We start from the raw sequence: 9846 nt of genomic DNA, 5'->3' as shown, positions 1-9846 counted from the left end.
CCTTGGTTGGTGATTGGCTAATGGTTACAGAAGACAAAAAATCGTTATGACATCATAAAGTGGCCAAAATCTGATCAGCTCATTTTCAGACAGGTTTTTATAGAAATGGATCAGGACAAAGAGAGAGAGAATCTTTGTTCCTGAAACTTTCAGAATCTCTTTACACACAGGGGACACATGTTGATGTAGAAGAGACATGAAGAAGAGGATTTTGCACAATAGGTGACCTTTAAAACGTTTTTATTCTTTTTACCTTTAATTCTGTCATGCCTCTGCTGACGATTTTGTATCCCATATCCAAGGTGTTCAGGAGATCGACTGTGGTTCTGTTGACATGGATTCTGAAAGCTATAAAAGAAAAGAGAAAAATCCTCAACATGTGGATAATTATAAATTTGAAATCTATATTTGCTTTGACACTTTCTAAGGTTTGAACTAATTGTAAGAGATTTAGAAAGGCTGACTTTCTGTTTATCATTACGCCACTTGGTGGCAGCAGTCAACACACTGATGGCTAACAAATACAGCGAAGAGAAGCAGAAAGGTTCTCATATCCAGAGGTGTAGATTTACGTCATTTTTTTTTTAATACCTTCAGTTACTTTAGAGATCTGGATGAATGATGTGAAATATAATCAAGTGTTAAATCAGACTTTAGTTCCACCTGGAGTAAATCCACAAGCTACCCTGCAGTATACAAAGTCATTCAAACTAGCTGCACCTTTACCAGCTTTGAGAACACTTTCATGATCAATCATTATAAAACATATCATATATATTATTCTGAAATGGACCAATCTGCACAATCACTACTTTTACTTTTGGTACTTTAACTATATTTTGATGGTAATACTTTTGTACTTTTACTTGAGGAACATTTTGAATGCAGGACTTTTACTGTAACAGAGTATTCCTNTTTTTTAATACCTTCTGTTACTTTACAGATCTGGATGAATGATGTGAAACATAATCAACTCTTAAATCAGACTTTAGTTCCACCTGGAGTAAATCCACAAGCTACCCTGCAGTATACAAAGTCATTCAAACTAGCTGCACCTTTACCAGCTTTGAGAACACTTTAATGATCAATCATTATAAAACATATCATATCTATTATTCTGAAATGGACCAATCTGCACAATGACTACTTTTACTTTTGGTACTTTAAGTATATTTTGATGATAATACTTTTGTACTTTTACTTGAGGAACATTTTGAATGCAGGACTTTTACTGTAACAGAGTATTCCTNATATGGCAACGGAGAATTTACGTCACAGGCTCCTCCAACAGTGCAACATGAATATATATATATAGGACATATAACAAATAAAACAGATACAATAGTGCAAGAGAATGTTTTGAGATGAGCAAGTAAATACAAATAAAATAGAAATAGTGCAAGAAGACTCTATATAGAAGTAAATGGAATATGATATATTAGATAAATAGTTTTCAAGATGCAAACAGATGAACACACTGGGGACATGAAATGACTGAATTTATCCCTTTTATCTTTTATAATGTAATTTGTATAAAAAAAGCTCTGCAAAATAACACATTGGATAAATGAAGTCAGATAATTCAAAAACATATGTTTTGTTTATTTAATACATATTTTGTATTACTGGCTCCTTTAACATGTTATCCTGATTACTGCAAAAGGCCTTTATGACTTTCTTTACTGATAGACATGTGTCAGTCTAACTTCTTATCTAAAGACAAATCCTTTGTTTAGATGACTGGTTTCAATGGTAACTATAAAGATGCATCGGGGAAATGATCTTGGGTTTCAAAACATCAGCAAAATTGGAATTCATTCTTTTTTAAATCGATCATTTAATGAGGCATTCTTGTCAGCAAAATGCCATGGGATCCACATGTTCTTCACATTTCTCGAACCAGGAAATGTACGAACAAACGACTTTCAGAAAGGTTTATATGCACAATAAGAAAATATAAAATGCAATGTAAAGTCAGCGTCCTCCTGCCTCTCCATTGACACCCTTGATGGCGTCTCTGTTGAGTTTGTCGATACCTACAAATATCTTGGCTTTTGGTTGGACAGTAATCTGAACTTCAAACACCACATTGAAGTTCTAACAAAGAAATAGAAATTCACTCTTGGCTTCCTTTACAGACTTAAATGCTGTTTTTCAACTTCATCCCGTAAAAGGTTGGTCTCTGGCTTATTCCTGTCCCAGCTGGACTACGGTGATACCATTTATAGATTTGCCTGTCCCACTGTTTTGGCCAAACTTGACCCACTCTACCATGCTGCACTGCGATATATATCAAATGCACCCTATAGGACTCATCATTGCACACTGTATAGCCTAACTGGATGGTCCTCACTTACTATGCGTAGGATGCAGCATTGGTTTTTATTAACGTATAAAGCCATTTTAGATAAGCTTCCACTTTATATATGTGCCAGATTTGCTCCAGTTTGTGACTCTCACAACCTCAGATCCAGTGCCTGGATACGGTTCCAGGTTCCTGCTGTGCGGACTGAGGCTGGGAAAAGGAGTCTTTTTTATGATGGTCCTTGGTCTTGGAATGACCTTCAATCAAGCCTCAAACTTACGGCACTTGTCTCAATAACATGTTTTAAATTGAAGTTGTCAGAAGTCCTTACCACCAGCTGCTCTTGCAGTAATAAGTAGTGCCTTTCTTACTGTCCTAATGTGCACAATGTAGTGATTGCTTTTTCGTCTTCTGTTTTCTTAATTATGTTCTCTGTATTTTATATGTTTGTGTTATGTGTAACGTTGCTGCCTTCATGGCCAGGTCAGCGTTGCAAATGAGATTCTATCTCAATGCTTTTGTCTGGTTAAATAAAACAAAAACAAACATAGAATGTATTAATGTGCATTATCCAAATATTAAATAACCAATATTAATGCAGGTACTGATCAATATGACATGTTGTACTTCTTGTTTTTTCATACATTGCCTAAAATGGTATGTTGATGACCGTATCAAAATGATTCACATGCGTGTCTAATATAGCGTGAAATAACTCCAGACTCCACCCCAGAGTGTTTGAAAGTGAATTTGTTAACAAGAAATGCAGGAGCCCAAGCTGCTAAAGGAAAGGAGGTATTTTTACCTCCTTTATCCTTCGTCTGGAACTTATTCCGGGAACAGTGACACAATATCCACTTAGAGCGCTGTCATCCAATTAACACACTGCATGCTTTGGATTTCTAACTCCTTTCTACGAGTTTCCTTTGATTCCTATCGCTTCTCCCTTTCGAAGAATTGGCCTTTCTGTCCTGATTAAGAGGAAATCAAATGCAGCCAAAGTAAAAAAAACATGAAAATACAAGAACTACAATAACATAGGAAAATAAACGTAACAAATACTACAGCACATGTTTTCAATATAATATAACAGTTTTGGGAAGGATGGGCACAAATATCGATAGAAGAATGTGGAGAAGTTCACAGTAAAGAGCCACAATTTGACACATCAAATATTGAGCCTACGAGAAGCGTCAGATAAACGTGTGTGTATATTTATGTGTGTGTGTTTGCAGGCCCAGTGGTGGCTGGAGTAGTGGGTCTCACGATGCCTCGGTACTGCCTGTTTGGAGACACTGTCAACACAGCATCTCGAATGGAGTCCACAAGTTTGCGTGAGTATCTCAAACATCCTCGTACATTATTGATCAGACAGATCTCCTTCTTTTAAAACATGTTTTTGTTAATTGACACAGTGTTTGAGAGGACAGGTGTAGTTCTTCTGTGTGTGTGCATGCTGCCTTAAGCTGAACAGGGCTTTAAGAGAGCAGTCCTCGCTAATCCTTTAAGAGTATCAGCAGAATTAGAGGGCAATTTGAGTTAGATTTGATTAGAGGGCAGTTTGCCCCTGCTACCCTCTGCATGGTATATTAATTAAGTATGACCCTAAGTGGAAACTGCCAAGTACACTTTACTTAAAAATAAAAAACCCACATCTGATGGCGCTCCCAGAACCTTATAAAGTAATAAATGAAAGTAATCACCTTTAAACTGATCAGTGGAAGTCTAGCTTGCTATATCTTAAATGCAGAGCTCGAAAGTGTTCATTCATGTACTGAATTAAAATAAGTTGATTATGCAGATGTATAATCCTACCCTTCTGTTTTTCATAGGCAAATCTTTGGTTACTCTTTTTACACCTCTACAACAGCTACATTTAGCTAATTTTAAACTATTTTAAAAACAGAGGATCAGGTTTAAAATGCTTTGTATCAAGGCTGAGAAAATGGCTTTTATTTCCAAAGCTCGTGGAAAGTTTACTGTTCACCAACACAAGAGTTGATGCATTGTTGAAGATTAAACTCGTCAACAATTTTCAAGGAAACAGTTAGCCCAACCTTAAACATCTACAGAAGATAATTGGTTCAAATTTAAACAAACACATGAATGCAGCAGTGATATAAGCAGAGGTGGGAGAAGTACTCAGATCTTGTACTTGAGTAAAAGTAGAAGTACTTGGATCTTGTACTTGAGTAAAAGTAGAAACACTCAGATCTTGTACTTGAGTAAAAGTAGAAGTACCAGAGTGTAGGAATACTCTGTTACAGTAAAAGTCCTGCATTCAAAATGTTCCTCAAGTAAAAGTACANGTAAACATTGAATACTGCTTTCTATTCCTCCATCTTGTGACTGTGTAACTTCAACTAGTTCCTGAACAGTGTCCTTCACATGCTGATATCCAAGAGAGGGAGTTACACAGTCACAAGATGGAGGAATAGAAAGCAGTATTCAATGTTTACTTCAGATTAGCTCCACGTCAGAAATGAGCATGCTTGTCATATGTCTCTCTCCATAGAGGCTGAATCATCATGTTAATCACATAGCTATCATATGCCTCAAACAGTCCTGATGCTCTTCTAGGTAATCACACATCCTGTCATGTTCACAGCTACAGTTGGGATACGTTTGTTATCATGTTACTCTCATGATGGAAGAGGACATTCAGTATTTCCCCAACACAAGGCTTTATTGTAATTTGTACAGTAGCTACAGTGTAGATATGGCAACGGAGAATTTACGTCACAGGCTCCTCCAACAGTGCAACATNAAAAAAAAAAACCTGCAAGTTGCTCTTTAAAGGGGACCTATCATGCAAAAGCGACGCACCGCGGACACATATGTATGTATAAAAGACATCACAAAGTGCATTTTGCATGATAGGTCCCCTTTAAAGAGCAACTTGCAGGTTTTTTTTTTTACTACATTTATGCTTAACCTTGCCTGAAAATTACAATTAAAAATGTTAAGGCAGGATTTGATATGTTTTACAAGACATAAGGGCAGGAATTCAGAGGGAAAGGAGCCGTTTTGAGCCCTGCTACCAAAAACTGCTATTTTTAACGTCATACGTCAAACGCGTCATATTACGTCACATGGGGGAGCAACTTTCTCGGACTCGTTCTCTGCCCAATTCGCGGTAGTAGTGTGTAGTTGGTTTGAGCGGTTGTGATTTAGTGAGCCGGTATTTTTTCACATGCGGAGGCTTTTTTATGCGGAAGTGAAAATGTCTTAAAAAAACGACGCCAGATGTCACTGTAGTGTATATTTCTGTATATTTTTTTTTTTTTGAAAATCTAGTGTATTCATTATTTTCCTACACATTTATTCACAGGTGTCTCTAACCTGCAAGTTGCTCTTTAAGTTCTTCCTTGGCCCATGCTTCACCCTTACACAACGTTTATTGAAAATCAGTTAGTTTTTCCATAATACTTCATACACACAAACAAGCAATCCAAACCAATATTATATCCCTAATCCTTGGATATGTACTAATAACACACACATTCACTTACCTTTATAAAGATATGCTCAGTGTTTCCGTTGACACTCGATACAGCTCCATTTTGCGATTTCTTCAACCAAACCCAGTCACCCTACAAAACCACACAGTGTTTGTGAAGCCAAGAACATCCAAAGGCATAAAGCAGCAATATTATATAACAGGAGTGTATTACATGTGTTGGGCTCGCCTCACCTCGAACACAGCAACATTGGACATGTCTGGAGAAGTTGCCATGTAGCTTCGACCGGAAACCGAGTGTTGAGGCGTTTTCATATCGAGCTGGCTCTTCAGGATACTTTCCTCATTGATCTTCTGCTCACACACACACAGTTAAGAAAGGACTGGTCATCTTAGAGTAGATACAACGTTGATACTTCTAATCCTTGCAAGGCGAAGGATGCAGAACACAGTTGCTATTGTCAGAGATTCAGCTCAGAACTGACCCGTTTGCTGATTTGAGTGTTGATGAAGATCAGGTCGTCCAGAGTCAGGATAACCTTCGTTGATCCACTGCCAGCACCACCACCTCCAGCGCTGAGCCCAATCCTACCATTTCTTCTGCATAAACCCAAAAATAACGAAGAATATTTAGAAAGATCTCACCGGATGAGGTATGACTTCTTGATATTCTGCTGTACTTACTTTAAATGAAGGAATAAGTTAACTCCAAATCCAACTATTGAAACAACCACAAGGAGAAAAAAGAACCTAGTGGCTGTATCCATGCCTTTGGGAAGAGCAGACAAACAGAAAAAGAGTCTGAATATGCTGAATTATTCCAAACTTTCTTGTGTGGTGACACTACTTCTACTGTACTCACCTCCAGTACAGGCAAAGTATGGGCTGAACCAGCAGCTGGAGTCAGAGTAGGGCGTGCTTCCTGCAAAATGGATCGAACGGCCGAGGTATTTCAAACTCCCGACCCCACTGTATGTATTGCCAGCTTCCATAACATGAGTTGAGTAGAGAGAATTGCCAATGCCACTGTAGTCCAGCACTACATAGCGAGCTTGCATGCCTTCACCGTCACTGTTGGCCTCCAGATGCTGATTGAAGCCTTCAAATTCAAAGCCACCTTTGGTTTCACCGAGGATCAGACCGGTGACCCAGCGGCCTCCATTGGCGCGGGCCTGCTCAGCGACCATTGCTGTGAAGTACATCATGTTGTAGATGGTGCCAAAGAATGGAGAAACCTACCGGGTCGACAGAGGATAAGGAATATATCTTTATTGTCATCATACAAAGTACAACGAAATTCCTTGGGCAACTCTCACTGCAGTAAAAAATAGACACAATAAATAAATAAGAGTGTTAAAAACAGAGGTAGTAGCGATGACAGTGCAACGAGATAACATTCAGTGTCAATGTGCATATTTACACTTACAGTCTAAATATATATTAGTAAAATAGCCATAAGTATGTCTAAATAGTAGTGCTTGCAGTCTTTGAGGGGTGGAGTGTGTGTGTGTGTGTGTGTGTGTGTGTGTGTGTGCGTGTGTGTGTGCGTGCGTGTGTGTGTGTGTGTGTTCAAAGTTGTTATAATGTGCTCTGAGGTTGGATATGGTAAGTGCATTTGTTTTGAGTCATCTTCCAGTTGTGTCATCATTTTCTGTTTCTAGCTGAATCCCAGATCAAATGCACGCTGAAGGGTCTTTGAGCATGTTTTCTCTCAGTGATTGTGCTCTTATGTTAAATGTTTGTTTTTCATGTATTGCGTATCTGTATATGTTACACATGGAGCTGCTGTGATGCAAGTCAAATNAGACAGTGATGCAAACATATGATGAAAAAAAGAGAGAACTATTGGAAGCAGGAAAAAAACAGCGTAATATACCATCTGACAAAGGCCTGTGCTATAATGCTTCAATTAACTGGCTATTCTTTATAATATACTCAGATCAATAGGAGACAGAGATGTTAAGTTATAAATCAAGGGTTTTTATTATTATTTACAGCAGGGGTGGGGAACCTTTTTCCTTTCATTTTTACAACATCCTCTGAGGGTCATACAAATGATTGAACTCAACCTCTGCTTGAAAAAACTAAAATCACAACCAATTCATTTGGCCTTTCTTTCATGCTGTGCAAAGAAAAAGCAACCTCTTAATCCAGATATTTTACCATGACTCGCGTATGCATTCACGTGCACGGTTGTGGCATAACCACCCAAACAGAAAGATATGGACACAAGATGTGTGCAAATGTATTTAGTATCCTATCCATGTGAACATGATTTAAGTGGGGGGGACCCAACCTCCTCTAGGGGGGTCCGGGGGCATGCTCCCCCGGGAAGATTTGCACTTTGGTGCACTTTGAGAGCAACATGAGGAGATCTATGGATACATCTTTCAACACCCATTTGAAACAGAACTAGAAGCAGATTTTTCTTTTTGGATATTTTACAAATCACTCCCCTTTTAAACTGTATTCTTGTTATTTTTAACAACTTTTTTGTTACTGTCATATAGTATTTTATACCTGTTTTTAATTTAGTCTCTAATGTGTCATTAATAACTATAATGATCATGTCAAGGTGTGCCTTAACCTCACTGAGCTGAGGTTATTTGAGCCTCTCAGGAGAGAGCTCTCTTCCACCTGGTTTTAGANCACACACACACCCACACACACACACACACACACACACACACACACACACACACACACACACTCTCACGAGAGAGCTCTCTTCCACCTGGTTGTAGAAAAGCTCTTTAAATTCGTTAGCATAGCAAGCTAACCAGATGCTAATAACAACAGATCGCCACTGTGCTTACAACTAAAGACACAGCCACGCAAACACTGCGGCATGTGTACGGCTCCTTATGGGTACTGCAATATTTGAAGAGCTGGAGCGGCACTACACTCCTTTCAGACGAGACATAACCACGTGAAGTTATGGTATTTGCGTTCATTAATAAACAGCTTTGTCTAGTAGCACTTGTTTTAAAAAAGTAAATAAAATACATTTATTTTTAAACACGTCTCTGCCCCTCAGTGTACATACTGTATCTGTGTGATCAATGGTTTACTCAAGGTTTTTGATAGACGATGTTTCCTCAGATGGCATTGTCGATATTCTATTTCCTTTAGCCATCAAATATAATATAATAATTTCCCCCAACCCTTCCACATGAAGAAAACAATACTGAGGCTAACAGCTGTTCACGTAATGTCATTTCCTAAGGTATTATAGATCAGAAATAACTTAGCCAATAATAAGAACACACTTTGGATTGGGACATTTTACCACTTTGATCAAAAAACATCTATAAACTATCTATTAACATTAAAAACTACTACTACTAAAAAAAGTAAACTACTTAATTAAAAGATAGAATATAATGATCAAAAAATTGCAAAACTTTCTTATAAATTATTTATTAATGTTAATAAGGCTATTTATGCAACCTATAAACCCTCTATAAAGGATGCCCACTTGACATTAGAGGGAATGACTGCTGACACTTTGACCATTATGTGCATGAAGGGTTTACATGTATTTGTTGTTTTTCCTTCTGTCTCCGTCAGGTTTGAGTGGAGACCCTGGACATCAGCAGCACTGAGGCTGTACTCCCCATAGTCTATTGTGTAATCTCTCACACTGAAATGCTGTTATGTGTGAACCTCCTGACTGTGGCGCTGCTTCAGTCTCGATGACGGTTTGGTTTCGGGGCGTTCTGTCTTGTGGTAGAAACTGGAGCTGAGGCAGGCCGTCAACTTCTGCTTTTTGCTGTACCCTAAACAGGAACATCTCTCTGTTTCCCTCAGCAACCAGCAGCCTTGTGTCTGACTCTGATCAATGACAGCAGCCAGATACAGACACCTGCTGACTATACTCCAGAAACTGTGTGCAAAAACCAGGGTAGTCACATTATGTTTAGTCATAATTCATTTTATTGAATCATCAGCCAATCATAATAACATTTTACAGGTTTTAATCTGTACTGAAACAAATAATATGAGCATGTCTGAATTGTTTATATATATTTCAGACATGCTCAAAAACTCACATAATTAATTTAAATACATTTGAAAATAA

This window comes from Notothenia coriiceps, unplaced genomic scaffold, assembly GCF_000735185.1.
Source record: "Notothenia coriiceps isolate Sejong01 unplaced genomic scaffold, NC01 NC01_scaffold00000151, whole genome shotgun sequence".
Classification (NCBI taxonomy): Eukaryota; Metazoa; Chordata; class Actinopteri; order Perciformes; family Nototheniidae; genus Notothenia; species Notothenia coriiceps.
Note: the sequence above shows the minus strand (reverse complement) of the source record.